Below are 24,841 nucleotides of genomic sequence, written 5' to 3' on the forward strand. Positions count from 1 at the left end.
AGAGCATGGCCTTGGTTTCTGGTGAGAGCTTTTGTGCTGCATCATAACATATATGATGAAGGTCAAAGGGCAAGAAGACACACCTGAAGAAACAAAATGCAAGAGGTATTGTGTCTATTCAACAGTCAACTCTTGTGGGAACTAATTCATTCTGTGGAAATTATCCAGGCTTATCAGAGTGAGAACTCATTATCACAAGAACAGTACCAGGACATTCACGAGGGATCTGCCCCCATGACCCAAACACCTCCCACTAGGCCCCATCTCCCAAAGTCACCACACTGATGGTGGGGATGAATAAACCCATTTCCAAACCATAGCAGGTAACTGCAGAGCTATGACATCTACAGATAAACAACATGACAAAACCTCACAGTACAGAGGAGTGTCATGTGGTTTGGAGGAGAGAGTGGAGAAGTTTGCACTGGATCTGCTTCACTCCATCTACAAATTCAAATGCTAATCTTTTCTGCAAACACCCTCACAGACACAGCCGAAATAATGTTTTACCAATTATCTGGGCATCCCTTAGCCCAGTCAAGTTGACACATGAAACTGTCACAAGCACAGACCACATCTTCTCTCTAGTGCTTTTTCCCTAAGCACCAAGCACCATACCTAGCAGAGAAAAGACATCCAATACATATGTGTTCTATAGAATGGGAGGGAATGTTTTTCTACCATCTTGAATCAGGCACTTCACCCAGGGGTTACATAGCCAGCGCACAATTTCTTCAGTCCTGTAAGAACGGGTGATAACTGGGCTGGGCATGGTGGCTCACACCTGTAATCCCAGCACTTTGGGAGACTGAGGCGGGCAGATCACGAGGTCAGGAGATCGAGACCATCCTGGCTAACATGGTGAAACCCCGTCTCTACTAAAAATACAAAAAATTAGCTGGGCTTGGTGGTGGGCACCTGTAGTCCCAGCTACTCAGGAGACTGAGGCAGGAGAATGGCATGAACCCGGGAGGTGGAACTTGCAGTGAGCCGAGATTGCGCCACTGCACTCCAGTCTGGGGGACAGAGTGAGACTCCATCTCAAAAAAAAAAAAAGAATGGGCGATAACTGTTGTTGCACCCATTTAATCCACAGGCAAACTGAGACTCAGCAAAGGCAAGATTTGAACCCAAGAGCAAGATTTGGGAAACTGAGACAATTTTCACTCTTCTGTGCTGCCTTACTTGTTGGCATAAACATGAACGACATCAATATTTCGATCTGAGTCAGATTTCCCTCAAATGGTAAAGAAGAACAGGGTTTGAATTTCTTGGTGAACTTGGAAATATCTGATGACTTGAACCATTAGGGTTTAGGATACCTTTTCTTCAGGCAGCATGTTCCCTCCTATGTAATAAATTAAGTCAGTTCAATATTCCCAGTATGCCTGGAAAAACATCACTAAGCTAACAATTTTCAGTGTCATTTAAGAATTGCACTGAGGTGGCCAGGCATGGTGGCTTACATCTGTAATGCCAGCACTTTGGGAGGCCGAGGTGGGCGGATTGCAAAGTCAGGAGTTCAAGACCAGCCTGGCCAATATGGTGAAACTCTGTCTCCACTAAAAATACAAAAATTAGCCAGGTGTGGTGGTGGGCACCTGTAGTCCCAGCTACTTGGGAGGCTGAGGCAAGAGAATCACTTGAACCGGGGAGCCAGAGGTTGCAGTGAGCTGAGATCGTGCCATTGTACCCCAGCCTGGGTGACAGAGAGAGACTCTGTCTCAAAAAACAAAAAAAGAATTGCACTGAGGCCAAGCTTGGTGGCTCATGCCTGTAATCCCAGCACTTTGGGAGGCCAAGGCAGGAGGATTGCTTGAGCTCAGGAGTTTGAATCCAGCCTGGGCAACATAGCGAGACCAATTCTCTACTAAAATTCAAAATAATTAGTTCAGGCCGAATGTGGTGGTTCACTCCTGTAATCCACCACTTTGGGAGGCTGAGGGGGGCAGATCACGTGAGGTCAGGAGTTTGAGACCAGCCTGGCCAACATGGCAAAACCCTGTCTCTACTAAAAATACAAAAATTAGCTGGGCATGGTGATGCATCCCTGTAATCCCAGCTACGTGGATGCCCAAGATAGAAGAACTGCTTGAACCCAGGAGGCAGAGGTTGCAGTGAACCAAGATTGATTGCACCAATGCACTCCACCCTGGACAACACAATGAGACTCTGTCTCAAAAATAACAACAATAATAATAATTAGCCCAGTGTGGTGGCACATGCCTGTAGTCCAGCCACTTCGTGGGCCGAAGCTAGAGGATTGCTTGAAACTGGGAAGTCAAGGCTGCAGTGAGCCCTGATTGTGCCACTGTTCTCCAGCCTGGGCAACAGAGTAAGACTCTTTCTCAAAATTAAAAAAAAAAAAAAAAAGGAATTGCACTGAAAGGTTGTGCATTCTCTTGTCATTCTATTCTATTCTATTCTATTCTATTCTATTCTATTCTATTCTATTCTATTCTATTCTATTCTATTCCATTCCATTCTATTCCATTCCATTCTATTCTCTCTATCTCTAATTCTATCTCTATCTTCTATTCTATTCTGTTCTTTATTCCATCTCTCTATTCTATTTTATTCCATCTCTAATTCTATCTCTATCTTCTATTCTGTTCTTTATTCTATCTCTCTATTCTGTTCTATTCTATTCTATTCTAGTCTAGTCTAGTCTAGTCTATTGTCTCTACTCCTGCCTTTTCATATTTATGGAGTATAAAGCCTGAAGCATCAGGACCTCCCTCCCCAGTGACTGTGTCCTTGCCCTGGGTTGTCCCAGAAGGAGGCAGCTGCTGAGCAGCCCACCTCGTCCTGTGGCAGAGCTTTTAGCTCACAAACCCTTAAAGGTGCCATTTCTCTCCTGTGTTACAATGTGCACAGTGACTGCCCTGATCAATCACCACTGGGATGTGCTTGTGTGTGTATGTTTGTCTGAGTGTGTATGCTAATATGTATAAAAGTTTGTGTGTGTGTGTGAGGCAGTGTGAGTACATAAGAGTGCGTGTGAGTGCGTTAGTCTGTAAGAGAGTGTTTCTGTGGGGCATGTGAGAGCATTGCGAGAGTATGTGTGCATGTGTGCATGTGTGTGTGTGATAGCATTGTGAGAGTATGCGTGCATGTGCGTGTGTGTGCATCATGGTGTGAGAGCATTGTGTGAGTGTGCGTGTATGTGTGCATGTGTGCATATGTGAGAGCATTGTGAGAATATGTGTGCATGTGTGAGTGTGTGAGAGCATTAATGAGAGTATGTGTGCATGTGTGTGTTTGACAGGATATGTGCATGTGTGCGTGTGTGTGTGTGTGCATGAGCGTGTGAATGCAAGTGTGTTTCCTCTGCTCTGATCACTTTTCTACCTGGCCTCTCTTCCTCCACATTTGCCCCCCAGAATCCCTTCTCCACACAACACCTAAGCTCTCTATGTGTAGAGCTGATAATACCCTATGATTCCCCTGCCTAAAATCTTCCAGCAGCTTCCCTGTGAGTTCTAACTAAAACCCAGCTCCTCACCGTGCCCTATAGGCCCTAGCTCAGTGAGGTGGGGCACCTGCCTGCTGCTCAGAGCCTGGCTCTGCCTCTCTCCCCTTCTGCTTGCCCCAGCCACAATGAGCTTTTGTCCAGCCTGGGAGGGACCAAGCTCTTTGGCACTGTAAGGACTTCGTATGTCCTCCCAACCCAGACCCCCAGAATGCCTTGTCCTCTGGCCTGTGCAAGTGTTAGGAAAGCCCACATCTTCAGAGAGGCCTTTGACCCCATCCACATGGACTGATTACCTCCATCTCCCATTTTTAGAATGTGAGTTCATGAGGCAGAGCCTAGTGGGTCCTGTTTCTGGCCATATCTCCAGGGCCGGGCATACAGCAGGCCCCCGCAAACCCCCAAGAATCTCTATGAAGGCCAGTGGTTGATGCACCGGGCTGGGAATCCGAGCCTGCCCCTGCAGAGTTGCCGTCGTCCAGAATCTCAGACCCTCTGAGATTTGGTTGCTCCATTTTTCTTTTTCTTTTTTCCTTTCTTTCTTTTTTTTTTTTTTTTTTTTTTTTTTTTTTTTTGCGACCGAGTCTCACTCTGTTGCCCAGGCTGGAGTGCAGTGGCGCAATCTTGGCTCACTGCAACCTCTGCCTCCCGGGTTCAAGCGATTCTCCTGCCTCAGCCTCCCAAGTAGCTGGGATTACAGGCGTATGCCACCATGCCAGGCTAATTTTTTGTATTTTTAGTAGAGACGTGGTTTCACTATGTTAGGCAGGACGGTCTCGATCTCTTGACCTTGTGATCCACCTGCCTTGGCCTCCCAAAGTGCTGGGATTACAGGCGTGAGCCACCGCGCCCGGCCCTGATTGCCCCATTTTTCATCCTCCCACACTCTCCGGGCCCCTCCTCAGACCAGGCCCTAAGATTGCAGGAGCCAGCGTGTGCAGGCCTCATAACATCAGGGGCTACTTCTGCAGCAATCCACTGAAAACGGAGTGAACAGACTGCATAAACCAGTGCATTCACAGGCTTTTAAGGCACTAAATGTAAATTAGATAAACGGTGCAATGCCTAGTTTCATTCCTACCATGCTTTTCCTTAGGCTAATTTGGTGTGGTAGAAACGCACCTGTATCTACAGCCTTTGTCCATCACCCACCTGTTCCTGTTGGAGGGGAGTGATGGATGGCCGATGAGATGTTCTTTTATTCCATATGGCCACACATGATCCCCTTCAAGCCTGCCCCTTGCAATGACCACTCTTCAATCTGTCTTTCTAGCTGGGGACACGGGCCACCAGGTCCCTTTGGTTTCTCCTGGGCCTTTGTAAGATGCCCCTTTGATGTGTTCTTTCTCGTTTGTTTAAACACCACCGTGGGATTCTTGCAGGCTGCAACCCAGAGACCAACTGGGTGGCCTTGCTTTTTTATGCAGAAGTGTTGAGAAAGATCTGTCAAACTCTGGGGATAATTAGCCTTTATTTCTTCTCATTAAGACACAGATTGTCACTCAGCACAGATGTGGCCCATGGGGCTGGGGCGGCTGCTTCTCTGGCCTCCTGCCTTTCTCAGTTACCTGATTGGGAGAAAACTTTGATTTCCATCTTCACATTCCTTAGGTGAAATGTCACCATTGTTTCCCCACATGATGAGTGTGTATTTTCTTCAAGGAACATAGTCAGAACCTAAATGTTATATGATGTGGTCTGGCTGTGTGAGAACAAACAACTAATCAATTGGGAGGAAAAGGTAAAATAGCAGTTATAGGTTTATGAACCTTCTACTCTTAGACTGATCGATACTGACTTTTCTTTTTAATTTTTATATCTGGAGATAATTGTAGATCCCCAGGAACTTGCCAAGATAGCAGAGAGAACGCCCACGCATGCCTGTCCCAGTTCCCCCAGTCTTTCATAACTATAGCACAATGTCAAAGCCAGAAAATGGGCGCAGCTTCAATGTGTGCATGTAGTTCTATGTCATCTTTTTTTTTTTTTTTTTTTTTTTTTTGAGACGGAGTCTCGCTCTGTCGCCCAGGCTGGAGTGCAGTGGCCGGATCTCAGCTCACTGCAAGCTCCGCCTCCCGGGTTCACGCCGTTCTCCGGCCTCAGCCTCCCGAGTAGCTGGGACTACAGGCGCCCGCCACCTCGCCCGGCTAGTTTTTTGTATTTCTTAATAGGGACGGGGTTTCACCGTGTTAGCCAGGATGGTTTCGATCTCCTGACCTCGTGATCCGCCCGTCTCGGCCTCCCAAAGTGCTGGGATTACAGGCTTGAGCCACCGCGCCCGGCCAGTTCTATGTCATCTTATCGCACATGAAGATTTGTGTAACCATTGCAATCCAGGCACACAACCGTCCCACCGCCACATGGCTCTCCCTCCTGCTACCTCTTTAGAGGTATACCCCTCTCCTCCCTCACAGCTCTAACGCCTGGCAACCACCACTCATTTGTTTTCCAAATATCACTGTGAGAGGCAAGGAAAAGGAACTCTCGGTGTGGCCAAAAGGCATGAAGAGGCATCTCACCAAAGAGGACATACAGGTGCCAAATAAGCAAATGAAAAGGCATCAGTGGGGCCTTTAGGGAAGTGGAAGATCGGATCACATGAGATATTGCTGCTCACCTATCAGCATGGCTAACATGAAAAACAGGGCCCACACCACATGCTGGTAAGGCTGTGGAGACACTGGCTCCTTCAAACATTGCTGGAACGTGGTGCAGACCCTCTGGGATTTTCTTTTTACCAACATGAATCTTTTTAGCTTTCATTCAATTACACAAAGCTCCCCAAATAGCAGGTCATTCAGCCTTGCCTATAACCAGAGCTTTTGTAGACTCGAGAACACTAAAAAAAAAATTCCAATACCATCCAGGCTGGTCTTGCTCTAACGGTGTGGTCTGATGAATCTGGGTCAGGCCTGGGCACTGAGCTCACCCCTGACCCTGCAGAGGACTCTAAAGCACAGCCTGGCGGGGCGTGGTGGCTCATGCCTGTAATCCCAGCACTTTGGGAGGCCGAAGTGGGTGGATCGCTTGATCCAGGAGTTCAAAAACAACCTGGCCAACATGGTGAAACCCCGACTCTACTAAAAATAGAAAAAAATTAGCCAGGCATGGTGATGGGTGCCTGTAATTCCAGCTACTTGGGAGGCCGAGGCAGGAGAATTGCATGAACCCGGGAAGCAGAGATTGCAGTGAGTGGAGACAGTACCACTGCACTCCAGCCTAGGCGACAAAGACTCCGTCTCAAATAAATAAATTAATTAAATTAAATGAAAATAAAGCGCAACCAGAACTGGATCCACAGATCCCAGCAGCTGAGCTCGATGCACAAGACCCGAGGGACCAAGTGCTGTCCCTTCATTCTCTCCCCGACCCCCAGGCCGTGTGCTCCCTGGATGCTGTGCCCAGCCCCAGGGGGTTGTGCGGGTTCCCAAATGCCACGGCTCAACCTTCCACGTATGCCCATGTGTTCTGATACTCAGAAGGCTCTGGCCTCCAATCTGCCAGACTCCAGCCTATCTACCCTTCCGTAGCTCCCCCAGAGCCATCCCCTCACTCCACCGCTGTGCATGCCATTTTGAATTCTAGTTGCCTATGGAAACCTCTATTCTACACTAGACCCTAAAGGGCAGGGTCCACATCTGACTCCTCCTGTGCCCCCAACCTCTGGTACACAGAAGGTGCTCAATAATGTCTGTAAACTAAGCCCTTAGCAAGCCTGGTGAGGAAAGCGTTCATGTTAGCCCCATTTTGTAGAAGAGAGAGCATGTAGAGTGGTGAAGCCTGGGTTCCTAAGGAAGACATTGGGTTTTTCTCATTCCCAGGCAATGCATGCCAGTTGTGGAAAACTCAAAAAGTATACTCAAGTAAGTTAAAAAATGTAAGCCCTACACAATCCCACCATCACCATCAGTGGGCTGCTGTTGTAACTTTCCAGATGCTGTTCTGTGACAGCCTTGAATTTGCATAATGCTAAGAGGAAGTGTCAAGTTTAGGCTAAGAAACAAATGAATGCCAAAAGTGGAAGCACAGGACTTGAAGTTCAAGGTCAGCAGAACCTCGCTGCAGGTGTCATCTGCAGGGAGCGAAGGCGTCTGGACCCACCTGTGAATCCTGCTCAGTGCCCGCCTAGGCTGTGCCTGCTCTGCAAACTGGCACTCTCATCTGCATCTTAACAAGAACACTGGGGCCCCCCCTGTTTTTACATATTTTTGTTTTGTTTTGTTTTTTGTTTTTGCTTTTTTTAGGTAGAGTCTCGCTCTGTCACCCAAGCTGGAGTGCAGTGGTGGGATCTCAGCTCACTGCAACCTCTACCTCCCGGGTTCAAGAGATTCCCCTGCCTCGGGCCTCCCAAGTAGCTGGGATTACAGGCACGCACCACCACGCCCAGCTAATTTTTTTTGTATTTTTAGTAGAGACAGGGTTTCACTATGTTGGCCAGGCCGGTCTCGAACTCCTGACCTCAGGCAATCTGCCCACCTCGGCCTCCCAAAGTGCTAGTATTACAGGTGTGAGCCACCATACCCAGCCTTGTTTTTACATATTAAAAATACCCAATCTGGGCCTGGTCTGGTGTAAAAAACAAAACAAAACAAAACAAAAACCTTTCCTGGGAACTTGTTTTACTTCAATATCACCCAGAGCCTCAGGGGAAAAGCTTTGAGCACAGGTTTAACAGAGCATGATGGACCCTTTGGCCTGGGAGAGCCTTGGGAAGGGAACACAAACCTGAAGGGAAAAAAGCAAGGCTCAGAAGTCAATACAAAGTGTGACAGCATTTCTAGAAAGTCCCACATAAGCCTGACTAAGCAATTTCTTGTTTGGGGATACATGCATGTTACAGCCTTTTTTTTTTTTTTTTTGAAATGGAGTCTTGCTCTGTCCCCCAGGCTGGAGTGCAGTGGCGCGATCTCGGCTCACTGCAAGCTCCGCCTCCCGGGTTCATGCCATTCTCCTGCCTCAGCCCCCCCGCCCCACTCCCCTGAGTATCTGGGACTACAGGCGCCCACCACCGCGCCCGGCTAATTTTTTGTATTTTTTACTGTAGAGACAAGGTTTCACCGTGGTCTCAATCTCCTGACCTTGTGATCCGCCCACCTCGGCCTCCCAAAGTGCTGGGATTACAGGTGTGAGCCACCGCGCCCGGCCGTTACAACTTTTTTTTGAGAAAAGGTCTCACTTTGTTGCCCAGGCTGGAGTACAGTGGCGAGATCATGGCTTACTGTAATCTCAACCTCCCAGGCTTGAGCCATCCTCCCACCTCAGCTTCCCCAGGAGCTGGGACTACAGGCATGCACCACCATGGCCAGCTAATTGTTTTATTTTTATCTTTTAGTAGAGACAGGGTCTCACTATGTTGCCCAGGCTGGTCTCAAACTCCTGGGCTCAAGCAGTCCTCCCTCATTGGCCTTCCAAAGTACTCAGATGACAGGTGTGAGCCACTGAGCCCAGCCAACAAGTTTTTTTTAAGTGAAGGAAAATGAAAAACAAATGTCAGCTGGGGAAGCAGCTAGAGGCAGCCACAGGAACAACTTGCAGTGAGTGTTGGGCAGCAGGTTGAGTCACTCCCTGGCTCCACTGGGCTGTGCGATGTGCACACGCTTCATGTATGCCTTAAGCGATGTTCAAAAGAACACAATGCCACATGAAGCCTAACTCAGCGAGCCCTTTCTGTAACAGGAGAAATAACCACCCGTGCTCTTGACCATTTTCTTCCAACAACTGCCAGCATCACCTACTCCCCTCCCCCATCTCCATCTTCCTGCTCCAGCAGCCTCTGCACACAGGTGTCCTCCAGGAGGCCAGGTGGGCACCAAGGTCCTTGAAAAGAAAGAAAACAGAAGCACAGCATTCCACAGCTGGTTCCCGAGAAAACAGCAAAACAACTGTGCACTCGTTCTGAAGGACGGCAGACAAGACGGTGCCTCGACACATGAACTGGTTTTTCTTAATGAGTGATGGGTTTTCGACCCATTCCTCCTGCCCCTTCTGGGAAAACTAGGCAGCCCCAGGCTGTGTCAATGTCATAGGTTGAATTGTGTTCCCCAAAATTCTAAGACTGAAGTCCCAACCGGAATCTCAGGATGTGACCTTCTTCAGAGATAGGGCTTTTACACAGGTAATTAAGGTAAAATGAGGCATTACAGTGGGCCTTAATCCAATGACTAATGTCCTTATAACAAGAGGAGACTGGGACACAGGCTCACACACACACACCCCTAGGGAAGAGGGAGAAGACAGTCATCTACCATCCAGGAAGAGATGCCTCAGGAGAAACCAAACCTGCCAACACCTTGGTCTCTGCCTTGCTGCCTCCAGGACGGTGAGGGAATGCATTTCCGAGGGTTCGGCCACCCAGCCTGTGGCACCTGCTGTGACATCCTCAGAAAACGAAGACTGTGCTCCGTTTTCTCCACCTCCTGTGGTTTGAGGACAGACCCAAGCCCGGGATAAAGCACGCTAGGTTTGGAATTCACTCCCACACTCCTTAAGGTAGTTCATACACAACCTTTGCTGAATTCCTTCAGCTTTCTGTGCCTCCGTTTTCTCACTGGTAAAGGTGGGATCCTATGGCCTTCATCATGAGAGCTGTTAAGAAGATTGAGTTCAAGCTGGGCACGGTGGCTCACGCCTGTAATCCCAGCACTTTGGGAGGCAGATCACAAGATCAGGAGATTGAGACCATCCTGGCTAACACGGTGAAACCCCATCTCTACTAAAAATACAAAAAATTAGCCGGGCATGGTGGCGGGCATCTGTAGTCCCAGGTACTCAGGAGGCTGAGGTAGGAGAATGGCGTGAACCCGGGAGGCAAAGCTTGCAGTGAGCAGAGATCGTGCCACTGCACTCCAGCACGGCAGACAGAGTAAGACTCCGTCGTCTCAAAAAAAAAAAAGAAAAAAAAAGAAAAAAAAAGGATTGAGTTCATGGGAAGTTTAGAACAATGCCTGACACAGAGAAACACTTCAATAATGATGTTGGCTACTATTAGTATTTTTAATAGGAGATTTTTATTCATTAAGCAAGTATTTATTGAGCATCTGCTATGCCCTAGGGACAAACAGACCTAGATGACACTCGTCAAGTTTAGTTGAATGGACCTAGCTGCAGGTACTATACATGGCCTGGAGGGGACCCGTCAGTATCCTCCTGGCTCTAGGAGCACCTCATACTGCTGCACCCCAAGGGCCTGGATGGTTGCTGGTGTACATTAGGCACTCAACATCTGCACAGTGAAAGGAAGCCAGAAGGCGGACCCCCATTGGCTCAGTCCAGCCCTTTCCTTGCTACTGCTCAGACAGAGCTTGGAGCCTCCCTCTTGAGCAGCTGGGCAAGGCCACGGCAGCTCTCACTTTTCTGCAAATGCTGCCCTTTCCTTGGTCCCCAGGTTCAGTGGTCCCTGGAGCCCACTCCCGGATGTCCTCTTCCTCACACAAAGATCCTGAAAGGCAACCTCAGTTCCCACAGCCCACTCCTAGACTTTGCTACATTCATTCATCCATTTGACTCACTTTTTTTTTTTTTGAGATGGAGTCTCTCACTGTCACTCAGGTGTCACTCAGGCTGGAGTGCAGTGGTGCCATCTCAACTCACTGCAACCTCCACCTCCCGGGTTCAAGTGATTCTCCTGCCTCAGCCTCCCGAGTAGCTGGGATTATAGGTGCCTGCCACCACGCCCAGCTAACATTCTGTATTTTTGGTGGGGATGGGGTTTCACCATGTTGGCCAGGCTGGTCTTGAGCTCCTGACCTCAGGTGATCCACCCGTCTCAGCCCCTCAAAGTGCTGGGATTACAGGCATGAGCCACCACGACGGCCGAGTGAGCTTTCTTGCAAGGTACATGTTAGGGTCCCTGCAGGACAGAGCCAGCAGGTCGGCTTTATGGGACCAGTACATGCTGCCGAGGTCCTACTCACTAGGAACTGTCATGGCCCTCAACCTTAGGCCCCAGTAGTCATCAAAAAGGGACTCATGGGTGGGAATGAACAACATGGCTTGTGTTCTTGTAGGCCATTCAGGGAAGGGCTGTGCTGCAAGGCTGAGATCAATGTCCCACCTTCAGCCAAGGGCCAAGGCCCCCTGGTCTCCACATAGGGAAACCAGAAGAAGAACTGGTCCCTTGGGCTCCTTGGAGTCACCGATCCAGAGGACTGCAGTGGGACTAGGTCTGCCTTTGTAGTTAACCATATTTGATTACAGCACTTTAGAGTTCACTGTCTGAATGACAATCACAGTCGCTGCCATGAACTGAACCCTTACTATTCCAGGAACAGCTCATATTTTTCACAGAATTTTAACAGTATGATTCCTGAAGGGTTAGGTCATTCTTAAATTTGATATGCCAATGACAAAAAAAAAAAAAAAAATTAGCAAGAAAAGAAAAACATCATCTTTTTTTTTTTTTTTCTCATGAACCTACCTTCATTGTATCTGAATATGTGTACCCTTCAAGAAGGCTCACTCGGCCCGGTGCGGTGGCTGATGCCTGTAATCCCAGCACTTTGGGAGACTGAGGCGGGTGGATGTCATGGAGGAGCTGGTTGAAAACTGAATTCCCTTAAAATACATGTGATGTTCGAGACATTCTGCTGGAATGTAGAACTGACATTCAGGCTGAGGCAGCATTTCCACAGTTCCTCCCGGCCCGGGTCATTTATGCACAGATGGCACAAAGGGTTCATTCAGCAGGAGAACCTGAGGCCTAGCAGCCTGTCCGAGCCCTGCAGCAGGTAAGCGGGGGAGTTCTGTTCTGGTTTCCTTCGGCTGCCAATCCAGCACTTTACATTCTAAAGAAGAATGCAAATTTCCAAGAAAAGCCAGAGAATCAATTAACTAAAGGTATCACATTTTCCTTTGTAAGTGATTTTTGAATCCTGTCTGGAACAAAGTGGGTACACATATATACATGCATGCGTAACATGCTTTAACTAATGAGTTATGGTAGAAGACCTTTCTCACTTATTTTCCGTCAGTCAAGCTATAATCATGCTCATTAATTTGTGATGTAAGAAATTGATTTTGTGGGAAAGTTTGTTTTTGTTTTTGTTGTTTTCACCTTTTAGTGGGCAGATCTTTGGAGAAGGCCTGGAGAGGAGCAGCTGGCAGAGGCGGCTCCTTGAAAACAGAGCAGCAGTCAACCACAGTTGCCCCTCAGCCCTTCCACTGGTCCCATGAGAGTAAGCATTTCTCCCGGGCGCAGTCTGTTTTCGTCAGTATCTGTATCCCCAGGCATCCGTCCATACCTGGCCCTTGTGAACTGCTCATATGCTGATGAATGAATGGACTGATGAAAGAATGAATTGGAAAACCCAGTTTCCCCAGCACTGTTAAATTCTACTTTCCAGTCCTCTTTAGCACCTGCTCAGACCAGCAAAGAGCAGAACTTGAGCCACAGATGGTGATCGGATTTGGGCAATGTGGCCCCATAGATGGGCCTATCTCCCACTAGGAGCTGGCGCAAGTGACAGGGAAGAGTTCCAGAAAAGTCTTTCTTGGTGAATTAGCCTGTTTGTTGCAACACTTTTGTAGATGTAATTCCATCTCTTTTTTCTCTAAAGGAACATGCAGAGAGAAATGAGGCGGGGAGAACTGGCTCACGTGTTGCCAGATAATGTCCCTTGAGAACTTTGAGAACCAGTCCCTGGACTGCTGAGACCTCTCCCACTGCCCAGTCCATAGTCAGAGAGGCCCCAGTATCCCCGTGCTGCTCACCACGAGCTCCCTATGTTGCAACAGTAACTTGTGCCCCAGCGCTTGCTCCCCCTAAGCTTCTTGGAAGTCTCCGTCTGACAGCCCCTGTGTCTTTGCACAATGTCTGGTTTGCCATGAGGATTTAATAAGTACTAAGTGATAGGATGAATGCCTATTTGTTGGATTGTGCTGTGAGAGGGATAAAGGTCTACATTCTCCATGGATCTAAGAACTGTCTCTTTTTTTTTTTTTTTCTGAGACGGAGTCTCGTTCTGTCGCTCAGGCTAGAATGCAGTGGTGCAATCTCAGCTCACTGCAAGCTCCACCTCTCGGGTTCACGCCATTCTCCTGCCTCAGCCTCCCGAGTAGCTGGTACTGCAGGCACCCACCACCAGGCCCGGCTAATTTTTTTGTATTTTTAGTAGAGACGGGGTTTCACCGTGTTAGCCAGGATGGTCTCAATCTCCTAACCTCATGATCTGCCCACCTTGGCCTCCAAAGTGCTGGGATTACAGGTGTGGGCCACCGTGCCTGGCCCAGAACTGTCTCTTAGTTATCTTGATACTGTTAGCACCTAGAGTTGTTCTTCAGTAAATAGCAAATAAATGCATTCCTCAGATAAATATCTTTCAATGTCTTCAAAATGAATCTAATTTTATTGTTGAAGTTATTCAGTTACAGTAATCCTTTAAAGGCAATGGAAAGGGAATAAACCCTAAAACTGAAAGATCTGGGTTAAAATCTCACTTCTATGTAGGGAATTTGGTCTCACTGTTAGACTTAGCCCCCAGCTCAGAATTGGACAGAGAGAAGTTGGAAGAGACCCAGAGAGGCTGTCCTATGGAAAATGAACATCTTGAGTGTCTTGAGAAAATTAACAAAGCTTGCTGAGCTTCAGTTTCTTCCCATGTAAAATAATTCCTGTTATTGTCCATGCAGGAAACATTGCATTCTGCACAGCCAGCAACAGGAACAGCAGAAATGTCATTCTTTCTCCTGTGTTTCAGTCTCTTCCAATTTCAGATAATGAGTCTGGACCAGATGGTCGCTAATGGTTATTCCAGCTCAACATTTGCTAATTTTCTAAAAACTAAAGAAAGGAGCTTGGGGGTGTGTTTTGGGGCAATGTCTTGCAAGACTGAGATATGAGGGGGATCTCCAGAACATCAGATAGGGGGCCCTGGGGAGTCAAGGTCAGGCCTAAGTTATATTCCTGCCCATCTCTGCCCTCTTCCTCCCCCAACCTCGCTGCCTTCATAGCCATCCTATTTTAATATGCTTGGCCTGATCCCTAGATAGATTAATTTCATTTCAGGAACTTTGATACCTGAGCTGTGGCTCTGGAAACTATGTCTCCAGAGGCAACACAATTCACCAAAAGCTAATCGCTGGTGTCAATTGGAATTTAAAAAGTTAGATACAATTTCAACCAAAAGCAGATGCTTGGCATTTTAATGGGATATTACATTTATGAATTTCGATACGCCTCAAAAAATATTTCTTAAGGAGTTTAAGAGACCATTCTTTGTTACGTTTATGAACCCTGAGGCATACGAGTTAGCTACTCATCCCCTAGTAGTTCACAGACTCTGCAAGGCATGTGGCATGATGGAAAGAATGAGACCTGAAATGGGAAGGAAAGCCCCATGTTCAAAAGTTCGGTCCTTCTCCTACTAATTTGTTACTTAAGTGTCGGTTTCTTCACAGTGGAAATAGATCTTTTTTGCCCACCTTGTAGGATGCCATATGGCTTGGAAGTAAGACAAGTCAAACATGGAGCCTCACACCTGGCTCTGGAACAGAACTGTTAGCCCTGCTGCCTGTCACTCTGCTGTTCTCTGATCATAAAATGACTCCTTGCGGGCTGGGCACAGTGGCTCACGCCTGTAATCCAAGCACTTTGGGAGGCTGAGGAAGTAGATCACCTGAGGTCAAGAGTTCGAGACCAGCCTGGCCAACATGGGGAAACCCCATCTGTACTAAAATTACAAAAAATAGCCAAGCGTTGTGGCGCATGCCTGTAATCCCAGTTATTGGAGGGTGAGGCAGGGATTGCTTGAACCCAGGAAGTGGAGGCTGCAGTGAGCTGTAATCATGCCACTGCACTCCAGCCTGGGTGACAGAGTAAGGCTCCATCTCAAAAACAAACAAACAAACAAACAAAATTACAGGCATGGTGGCTCATGCCTGTAATCCCAGCACTTTGGGAGGCCGAGGCAGACGGATCACCTGAGGTCAAGAGTTCGAGACCAGCCTGACCAACATGGTGAAACCTGTCTCTACTAGAAATAAAAAAGTTATCTGGGCATGGTGGTGCACGCCTGTAATCCCAGCTATTCGGGAGGCTGAGGCAGAAGAATCGCTTGAACCAGGAGGCGGAGGCTGTAGTGAGCTGAGATCATGCCATTGCACTCCAGCCTGGGCAATGAGAGTGAAACTCCATCTCAAAAGCAAGCAAACAAACAAACAAAATGGATTCATTGTCATTATGAAAAAAATCAGAAAATAAATAAGTAAATGTAGTTACTATAATGCTGGCATCTATATTCCAACAGTGTTAATATTTAGTTCGTATGTTTTTAATCATAGCATAGATTTTTAAAATACTTTGAATTGAGCTACATAAACAATTTTTTTTTTGCATTTCATATCTCAGGAGGAGTATTTGTTCATATTACTAAGACCATGTATGAGCATCACTGATGACCGGCTACGTCTCTTCCCATCATAGGAATGTGTCATCATCAATGTGATCATTCTCCTATTATTGAACATTTCATTTTCACGTTTTAAAAATCTTGGCTTTGGCTGGGCGGGGTGGCTCACGCCTGTAATCCCAGCACTTTGGGAGGCCAAGGCAGGCGGATCACCAGGTCAGGAGATGGAGATCATCCTGGCTAACATGGTGAAACCCAGTCTCTACTAAAAATAAAAAAAATTAGCCGGGCGTGGTGGCGGGCGCCTGTAGTCCCAGCTACTCGGGAGCCTGAGGCAGGAGAATGGCGTGAACCCGGGAGGTGGAGCTTGCAGTGAGCCGAGATCGCTCCACTGCACTCCAACCTGGGCGACAGAGTGAGACTCTGTCTCAAAAAAAAAAAAAAAAAAAAAAAAATCTTGGCTTTTATGAATAACTCTTTAATAACTTTCTTGTAGATAAATCTCTGTTTATACTTTTATTATTTTTAGACTTGTATGAAGATTATTATTCAGTCAGACCTAAAGCTTTAGATACCAGTTGCCCTGTAGTTTTCCAGAAATACAACGCCAGTGTTCTCTCTCCCTGGAGGTTGTCTAGTAACTAAGTTGAGCACAGTAACTTAAAATCTTTGTTTAAAATATAGGGCAAGGCTGGGCATGGTGGCTCACACCTGTAATCCCAGCACTTTGGGAGGCCGAGGCAGGTGGATCACGAGGTCAGGAGTTCAAGATCAGCCTAGCCAAAATATTGAAACCCCGTCTCTTCTAAATATACAAAAATTAGCTATGCATGGTGGCAGGCACGTGTAATCCCAGCTACTCAGGAGGCTGAGGCAGAGAATTGCTTGAACCCGGGAGGTGGAGGTTGCAGTGAGCCAAGGTCGCGCCACCACACTCTAGCCTGGGCAACAGAGTGAGAATCCATCTCAAAAAAAAAAAAATGTGCCATTCTATATGGCAAAAATGGATAGCTCCTTATCACTTTTAATTTGCTTCTCTCTGAATCTTCTGCTGTGTTTAATTGATGATGTTATAGGCTGGCATCATGCCCAGTTTGGCCAAGAAGAATTGGTCTCCTGGTCAGGAAGGTCTTTTCCCTACAAAGTCATGGAATGACTAAGGGACTCTCCAGATGCATCTAGTTAAAAGAATAATCTGTCCATCCTGCAAAGCACACTTCCTATCCTCATTTAGAATGTTTATGCTGAGAAAGCACCACTGTTTATATTCAATTGACCAAGCTCAGGAAATGGTTCATCAAATTGGTCAGTCATTTAATTTTCTTGAGATCAGTCTTCATGATTATGCAGCTCCTAAATTTAAAAAGTCTGACTATGCACAAATTTTCTTTTTTTTCTTTTTCTTTTTTTTTTTAATTTTTATTTTGAGATGGAGTCTTGCTCTGTCACCCAGGCTGGAATGCGGTGGCGCAATCTTGGCTCACTGCAACCTCTGCCTCCCGAGTTCAAGGGATTCTTGTGCCTCAGCCTCTTGAGTAGCTAAGATTTCAGGTGCATGCCACCATGCCGGCTAATTTTTGTATTTTTAGTAGAAATGGGGTTTCACCATGTTGGCCAGGCTGTTCTCCAACTCCTGACCTCAGGTGATCTGACCTCCTGAAGGGCTGGAATTACAGGCGTGAGCCACCACATCCAGCCTATTTTTTTTTTACTGGTATCTTCGTGCCTGGATGTGAGCTCAGCAGATGAGTTCCTGCTCATATCTGGGAGGGAGAGAGCCACGTGAAAACATTACTTGATGGGTTTTATGAAGGACGTACGAGGGGAACGACAGTGGAGCCCTGTCCATCCTGAAGAGGACAGAGCGGTATTCTTGGAGGGCAGCACTAAGCAAGTCCTGAGGCATAAGCACGGCACTGCAATAATGAACGCCTTACACGATTCCAAAAGGAAAAGTCAACGTGTTGCTCCTCTTAAAATGTTTTTGGAATTGTTTGTCATTAGCTACATGTTGCTGTGGATTTGAATTATCTCCATAATTAAACTCTAACAAGTAAAAAAAATATTTTTTAAAAAACAAGATGATGGGGAAAGGCTCTTTAATGTACTCTTTGTGTTTGTAACAGAAAGGAAACAAAACAGAAAACAAACCATCGAATTGAAACCAGCACTTTCCTGCACGTTAACGAGACATCCTCACAAATACTAGAAAAAGCAGGTCACCCCTCGGTGAGGATCCCATCTACCCACACACATCCCTCTTTAAAGTCCCTGTAATAACAAGTCTGCTTTTGGTGGGGTTGTGAATGAGCAGGCATGCCCTACCCCAGTCTTCCTCTGGAGATTTCCCCCTGCTGCTTTGAGCTGATCCCTGAAGCTGGACGGGCTGTACTTTCCCAACTAAGCCATTATCTCCCCTCCACTCTCAGTGCGGGGCAAGTGCAACCTCACTCCACTCCCCCCAGACGTCAGGCAGGCCACCAGCCCAGGAGCTAGGAATGCAGGGGTGAAGGCTGCCTTCTCCAAACAGGCAAATGGAATAACTCTGACAAGAGTTGGTGTCTGGCATACCTAGTGGCATTCAGCAAACCTAGCCTGTGGGCAAGACGAGTGTCCTGTCCTGTTGTCTGGCGACTCTGGTGACTCTCCAATATCAGACAAAGAAATATCTCCTTCTGAGACAATATACACCTGCCTGAACTGGCCTGAAACGAGAGGTGGTAAAATTTCTCCCTCAGTAACATGTGGGTGATGGGATTCTGGATGAAATTTTTTCTATTATCTTAACTTTCAGTGCACTGATTAGATTGTTACTACATTTAATTGAGGGGAGAAACTGGAAGAAGGCTATAGAACCTTTTTTTTTTTTTTTTTTTTTTTTTTTTTTTTTTTTTTTGAGACTGAATCTAGCTCTGTCGCCCAGGCTGGAGTGCAGTGGCGCAATCTCGGCTCACTGCAAACTCCGCCTCCCAGGTTCACGCAATTCTCCTGCTTCAGCCTCCTGAGTAGCTGGGATTATAGGCGTGTGCCACCACACCCAGCTAATTTTTGTATTTTTACTAGAGACGGGGTTTCACCATGTTGGTCAGGCTGATCTCAAACTCCTGACCTCGTGATCTGCCCACCTTGGCCTCCTAAAGTGCTGGGATTACAGGCGTGAGCCCCCACGCTCGGCCGGAACTTTTTATTACTATGCACATGTTGCAGGAAAATTAATGAAGTTAGCCTGCCTTTCCAGTATATGAAAATGTGAATCGCTTTGTTTATATGTTTGAAAAGACGTACGGGAATATATACTTAAAGTCCTGCCATAACCAGCTGCTCTTTAGCATTTGTTTCAGTGGGCACCCCCCACCCCCATCCTGCACTCTTTAGGCTGCCACTGGCTGTCCCCACTGCACGGTCCTCTGGGGACCACCCCGGAGGCTGTGTGCAGGGTCAACCAGGAACCCCATCTGCCCACCTCAGGAACAGGGCAAAGGTCCAGGAACCCACACCTCCTCCCCAACCCACACCCCCTCCCCAACACACGATGCCCATTGGTCCTTGTCCCCACTGCCCAGTGACCACCTGGTGCTGCCCGAGGTTGCCTTCCTGTGACTGGTCTGGGTAGGGCCCTCAGGAGGGAGGCCAAGATGTGCTCGTGTGAGTGCCTGCAGGGCCAGGTCAGTGCACACTGAGGCGACAGGTAGGGCAGGCAAAGGGCAGGAGACGAAGGAGCAGGGATGGTGCAGGGGAGGAAGGGTTCTTCAACCTTGTCTTCAACGAAGCTCACACAGCAACAATGAGGGAGAGTGTTGCAATGAGGGGTGGGATGCCCCTAGGTGGAGGCATGGAGGGAACCTGCATCCAGTGGGGATGCTTCCAGGTGAGAAGGCACAAGGGAGGGGTGAGTGCAGGTGGGCTGCCCCACCAAAGGCTGCTTCCTGAGCCTGGCCTTGGTGGCTCTCTGGCTCCCCAGGCCCCAAGAATAGAGGCCAGCGTGGACACGACCCAGGTAAGCAGGTAGCACTTGTGGGGTGGACAGGGAGGGGGTGAGGAGTGCTGTCGCTGCTCTGAGTAGTGGAGTTCTGGCTGACAGTGGGGGGGTCTAGGATTGGGGTACAAAAGGGTAAAAACCAACTACAACACAAGGAGATAAATGCAGCAACTGTCATACTCACCTAGTGCTTACCCCATGTCAAGTGTTAAGGGCCTTGAAGAAGTGGGTGGCTAGGAGCCAGTTCTTGGCAGCCTGGCCTCCAGGAAGGCAAGTACACACTGGGAGCACCAGCCTTGTCCTCCAGAGTGTCACAATTCAGTACTGAGTCAGGATGTAGATGGATGTGGGAGGAGACCTTGAGCAGCCAGTGGGCCTCTGTGCATCAGGACACCCTGTAGCCCCTGCCTGTACTGGGGATCAAGAACTGAAGGCCCAGTCAGGATTGCTGGCTATGATCACCCTCACCCAGCTCAACCAGAAAGCTGTCCCCACCCAGAGAATGGGGGATACCCAGAGTGCCTGGAGGATGAAGAGTGTGGAGGATCTGAGCCCACTCACCCAGAATGACACCTGGGCTCCTGCAGAGCCACTCAGGACATCAGGACACTACGTTGAGCTTCTGGGATCTGGTGGGGAAGCCTGGGCATCCCACTCAAGAGGATTTCAATGCAGCTCCACACCTCCGGCCATGAGCCCTTGTTCCTGCCTTCCCTCTGAGGATTCCCCTTTCCTTTTTTTGCAACTCACAATGAGTATCCCGGCCTGGGCATCCTTCCAGGAGTCAGTGAAACCATTTCTGTATACCACCTTGCATTGTGCCTAGCTGAGCCAGCAAGATCCAGTATCTTGCAAGCCACCAGCCTTCTCTAGGGTGATTCCAAATGAATTCTGGGAAGGCCCAGCCTCACTCATTGCCTTGAACAGAAATAGCAGCTCCCTGCTTCCCCAGCAGGCTCTGAACACTTCTCTGCATTTTTTAAATGTGCAGGCACTCTTCCGAAGGACTCAGCGTCAGCTATGTGTGAAGCAAGAGGGGTTTTAGTAAATCCCGAACCACTCAATACCCTCTCCAGGATATGTCCTCCACCCACCATGGAATTTACAAATGAGTAACAAGTGAGAAGGTGTGCTGGCTTGGGGGCACCCAGCCCCGAACTCAAATATTACTTCTTTTTTGAATAGTTGTGTGGCCTGGGCAAGTTGCTTAACTTCTCTGAAGTTGTTTCCTTACCTGCACAATAAAAGCAAGCATTTAGGAGAAGACTAAACTGAATAGCATCCATGAAAGTACTAGGTATAGTGCCTGGTGACCATGAGCTTCCTTTTCCTAAGAGCACGGGAAACTTTCCTGTAATCTACAAACGGGAATACCTGAGGTAACTCAGGTGGGGATTCTAATTTCCATTCCACCATGGAAGGTGCATCAATGGTCTGGAACAAAGCCGCCTATTCACCAGTCACATTTGGGGGAACCTCCCCTGTGCCAATCCATAGATAAGGCACTGGGAATGTAAACATGAATATGGCTTCTGCTTTCTGGTAGCTGACAGTGTGGGGGTCTGGGATTGGGGTACAAAAGGGTAAAAACCAACTAGAACACAAGGAGATAAATGTAGCAACTGCCATACTCACCTAGTGCTTACCCCGTGTCAAGTGTTAAATACTTCCCATATTTCCGCTCAATGAATGATCACACATCCCTACAAGGAACTCACAGTTATTAACCCCATTTAAAAAAAAAAAATTTTTAAGACAGAATCTCACTCTGTTGCCCAGGCTGGAGTGCAATGGTGCAATCTTGGCTCACTGCAACCTCCACCTCCCGGATTCAAGCAATTCTCCTGCCTCAGCTTCCCAAGTAACTGGGATTACAGGCACGCACCACCACACCCAGCTAATTCTTATATTTTTAGTAGAAACAGGGTTTCACCATGTTGGCCAGGATGGTCTCGATCTCCTCACCTCATGATCTGCCCGCCACGGCCTCCCAAAGTGCTGGGATTACAGGCATGAGCCACACGCCCGGCCATTAACCCCATTTTAAGGATAAGAGCGAAGCACAGAGATGTTCCAACTTTGCCACGGAGTGGCAGAGTAAGATATAGACCCAGTCCCGCACCCAGTTCGTGCCCTTGACCATTTGTACCAAAGACACTTGACTAATTCAACGAACAAGTACACAGGCCTCCAGAGGAGGGAAGTTTAATTCTATGTAGAATCCTGTAGGCTGAGTTCGGGAGTGAATAAGGCTTTGATGCACAGAGAAGGTGGGAGAGGCATTCCAGAGAGAAGGCACAGGTTGAGTGAAGATGCAGTTGCAAGAAGCTTGAAGGCCGAAGGCCACATAGAGGAACGGTCCTGGAGGGGATGTGAGGAAGTCAGGACAGAGGCAAAATGGAAATGGAGGCCTCCAAAGTCACTCACTTAATTACAGGAAAATCTAATTATACTATTCATAGATGGGAAAAGGCAGCCAGGAAGCAGAGCAGCAGCGCCAAAGGAACAAAGGAGATCAAGTGAAAGGTGTCCATGTCTGCAAGATGAGGTGCTCAGGGCAGGGGGTGCAGGGTAAGCTGGGAGACGAGTCTGGAAGGGCAGTTGGTAAGGGCCAGAAGTGGCTACATCTTGGTCACGGGGAGCCCTTGACATACCCCCAACACCACCTACCAAGACTAATACTCTCAGGTGTGTGGGAAGCAACATGCACAGTGGGCTACTGTGAAAAGACGCATGTGCTCAGGCGCATGTGTGTACAGAAAGAGATGTTCAAGGGTATCAACAACCCCTTAGTGAAAATATCTTGAGGCTCTTGAGACAGGCTGACAATTTTCTGATACTTTTCTTAAGGCTTGCTAGTGCCGTCAGGCTGCTATAACAAAGTACCATGGACTGGGTGGCTCACACACAACAGAAATTTGTTTCTTGCAGTTCTCATGGCTGAAAGTCCAAGATCAAGGTGCCAGGAGATTTGCTGTCTGGGGAGAGCCCACTTTCTAGTTCACTGATGATGCCATCTCCCTGTGTCCTCACATGACAGAAGGGGTAAGTGAGCTCTAAGGGCCCTTATCGCATCACACAAGCCGAGCACTGAGAAGCTATGCGGTCCCTGAAGGCCCACTCCTGGTCAGACACCTCTGTGTTTCTCTCTGTTCTGGTCTTGACGGAATCTAAACAAACGAAAGGCAGTTCTTGAGCCTGTGTAGCCCCCTAACCTGGGCCAAACTCCAAACACACCTGGATCTTCACCTTTGTCATCTGTCAATTGTGACCGATAAAAATACCTTCCTCCGGCCGGCACGGTGGCTCACGCCTGTAACCCAAGCACTCTGGGAGGCCGAAGCGGGCGGATCTTGAGGTCAGGAGACTGAGACCATCCTGGCTAACACAATGAAACACCGTCTCTACTAAAAATACAAAAAATTAGCCGGGTGTGGTGGTGGGTGCCAGCTATTTGGGAGGCTGAGGCTGGAGAATGGTGTGAACCCGGGAGGGGGAGCTTCCAGTGAGCCGAGATGGTGCTACTGCACTCCAGCCTGAGCGACAGAGTGAGACTCCGTCTCAAAAGAAAAAACAAAACAACAACAACAACAAAAACCTTCCTTCCAGGTTTTAGTCACTTTTCCCCCGGCACCCCTGCTAGCCACGTGGTAAATGTTCAATACAACTAATATCAATAATGACTCAAGTTTATTGATCGCCACCTCTCTCTTTCCTCCATGGAGTGCTTACTGGGAGGATGGAGCCTCTTGGGGCACGTGGCTTTCCCACACATCTGCATCAGCCATCGCGAGACTCCGCAGGCCAGCACTGTGGACAGGCAGACAGTGAAGCCCCCCAGCCAGAACAGCTCAGCCTGCCAGGAGAAGCAGAAACCCCCAAAGTAATCACTTCTCAAGCGCCTTTGAGACCCCAGATGTTAGGAAAACAATTATTTTCCCTCGTGTAAGACATGCCCAGTTTCTTTCCCTCTGCTAAACAAATCAAATACAACCCTGAGCCCTCCTCCTTCTAGCCTGGTGGAAAATCCAGCCTTGACATTCTGAGGGCCTCTCTCTACCCCACAGGGGGTTACCAAAGCCCTGAGAGCTTTTTCAAATTTTATGGATAACAAACATTTGAAAAAAGACAAAAAATCAAATTATCATGAAGTGGACACACCCATAGAACCACTTCCCAGGTCCAGAAAGAACAACAGTCCTCCAGGACCACCCCCACATCCCTCCCAGCATCCACCCTTCCCAGGCCCCACAAATGACCACTGTCCTGACCGCTGCCTCCCTCCCTGGGGCCCGGCCAGAGCCGCATTCCTGCTGTTGACTCTGTTAGTGACCTCCTCATCCCACTGCTCGGGTGACTCGTCTGCCAAATGCAAGAATCAAATGGGGACAGGAGTTTAGTGTACCCACTGAACCCTAAGCCCCAAAGTAGGAGCTTCAGCCACATAGCTTTGGGTTTTCCCAGGATCCCTCGGGTGCCCTGCCTGGGGCGTAGGATGCCAGGGGACAGGAGCTCTGCTTTCACGACGGGTGAATCCTCGGTTCTCCTGTAAGTGCGGAGAAGCTGGGGTAGTTCCCACACTCAAACATTCCCCAAGCCAGGGCTGGGCGCCTGTGGGAATCCCAGCAATCCTACAGTTTCAATCAAGTCCTATAATTTCCCGCACCCTGCCTCTATTTCAGGGACCTGCTGCTCAGAATTTGGAAATGCAGATGTGGTTTGCCTGTGTTGCCACTGCTCTTGTGAGTTGTAAGGCAGTGATTACAGGCTCCGTGGGCAGCAGGGAGCAGCCAACTGGATTGACGGCACATTTTTAGCTTATTTTAAAATCAGCAACAGCATTAACAAAAATCTTGTGCCTTCCCATTTATATTTTCTTCCAAAAGAAAAAACACTGTACTTCCTAGCAGTCTGCGGCCGGAATGGGAAGAAAGGAGAAATCATTTGAAAGTGCGAGGAATATCAGAGGAAATTTTAGAAAGGACTTTAGGCCATGTCTAGCTTTCTCATAGTAGTGACCCTGTTCCTCCCCCCAAACTGGAGCAT

At 48.1% G+C, this 24,841-nt stretch overlaps 1 pseudogene; it reads right to left on the reverse strand.

The window, feature by feature from the left end:
- Window positions 1–20,388: 20,388 nt before the first annotated feature.
- Window positions 20,389–24,136, reverse strand: LOC135969960 (putative uncharacterized protein LINC02902; annotated as a pseudogene).
- Window positions 24,137–24,841: the final 705 nt, after the last annotated feature.

The sequence above is a fragment of the Macaca fascicularis genome, chromosome 3, assembly GCF_037993035.2.
Source record: "Macaca fascicularis isolate 582-1 chromosome 3, T2T-MFA8v1.1".
Classification (NCBI taxonomy): Eukaryota; Metazoa; Chordata; class Mammalia; order Primates; family Cercopithecidae; genus Macaca; species Macaca fascicularis.